The following is a 2,144-nucleotide window of genomic DNA, read 5'->3' on the forward strand; positions in this document are numbered from 1 at the left end:
CGCATGAATATTTGTGACACACACACACACACACACACACACACACACACACATACACACGTACACACACACACACACACACACACACACACACACACACACACACACACACACACACACACACACACACACACACACACACACACACACGCGCGCGCGTTTCAATTAAGCTTCAATATAACATTTGTACCTCGACGAATACTATATCTCGCACTGTCTGGACGAAACAGATATTTACATGGAATGTGTTTGACAGACACGATGAGCTTAGAAGGTGATTCGAGGTATCATAAATATGTCAACACATGCCCTGTTTATGCAGAAACGTTTTAGGCTTATATAGAAAGACTGACAGATTTATCTTTCCTCACATGCAAAAAATCCTTTTCAACCCCCACAATTGTTCGATTTTTTTTCTGCGTGTGTTTGCTATTTTCCATAAAGGTGATATGTCACCTGAAACTTGTCTTTTCTGTAATAGAGTGGGTTTTTTTCTTGTCTGATTCACTTTTGACATTCAGTATAAATAAATTAATTGATAAACAAAAAAGTGATGAATGAGTTGTTTCCTGATTTTGGTATTTTGTCTTTCATATTTGCACGTACTGAACAAATATTACTGCAGATATACTCTCTCTCTCTCTCTCTCTCTCTCTCTCTCTCTCTCTCTCTCTCTCTCTCTCTCTCTCTCGCTCGCTCTCTCTCTCTCTCTCTCTCTCTCTCTCTCTCTCTCTCTCTCTCTCTCTCTCTCCTTTTTTTGCTGATGACACTACCATACATTTTACTAATACCAATTTAAGTCGTTTATCAAGATAACGGCAAGAAAGTTTAAACCAATGGACTGAACTTACTCACATGTCCCTTAACCCACGCAATACAAAATGCATGATAATAATAACTAGGCAAAAACACCAGAACATAACCTAAACATTTGTTTCACGATCTAACGGTTAATGACAAAAAGGTTACACACACACACACACACACACACACACACACACACACACACACACACACACACACACACACACACACACACACACACACACACACACACACCGTTTTTTGTACATGTATGGTTTTCGAAGATGACCACAGACTCGTAAGCTACTGCGCATGCTGTTCTCACAACGTGACCCTCCTACAGGTCTGTGAGTTCTGGACAGTCTAAAGCCGGACACATGCGAGACAACTCAATCATTCCATCCCACATGAGTTGTCTCCGCGGTATCCTGCACATCTGCTGGCAGTACAAGATACCTGACACTGAGGTGCTACAGTAGGCCACCATACCAAGCGTGTACGCCCATAGTCCGGACATAGTCAAAGAATGTTTTACCAACATTTAAAATAATGAGGTCGTGACAGTGCTGCCTCAATTTTTTTAAAAGCCGGATTTGACCACATCAAAGCCATTTATCAAAAAATGAAAAACTCATCTCAAAGAATGTGAATGCAGAGTTGGAGTCATGGAGATCTGTTCAGTTGGTTTTTGGGAATTGCTCTACACACACACACACACACACACACACACACACTGACACACACACCGCACACACACACACACACACACACACACACGCTTACACACACAAACACACACACCCACACACACGCATACACATACACATACATGCGCCTCCACCCTCGTCACGATTCCCAGTCGATCAGAAAACATGTTGTCAACATTTGATTACATGTACCTGAAACTGAAATTGAACTTTATTACAAAAGGATAGAGGGTTTAGGCAAAGCCTAATCTTACTACCTGTGTCCCCTATACAAACATTTAATACAGACGCACATTACTGATCAATAAGAAGAAACACACTCGACGAGGGGTGAATTGGAGCACACACCGGCATACATGTGTGTGTGTCAGTGTCACTGTGTGTGTGTGTGTGTGTGTGTGTGTGTGTGTGTCAGTAGGCCTATGTGCGTGCCGCGTGCGTGCGTGCGTGCGAGAAAAACACTACAAACGATTGCTTGTCACGTACGTGTTTATATCATTTTGAATGTGTCGCACGGTTATTACGTAAAGATCATATAATGTCATTAATCTGACATGTTCGGCTTTGCAATGAAGCAAGTTACTATTTCTGACAAAACACACACACCACAACTTCCCTCAAAACCGAAAGTAG

Source organism: Littorina saxatilis, linkage group LG13 (genome assembly GCF_037325665.1).
Source record: "Littorina saxatilis isolate snail1 linkage group LG13, US_GU_Lsax_2.0, whole genome shotgun sequence".
In the NCBI taxonomy this organism is placed as follows: Eukaryota; Metazoa; Mollusca; class Gastropoda; order Littorinimorpha; family Littorinidae; genus Littorina; species Littorina saxatilis.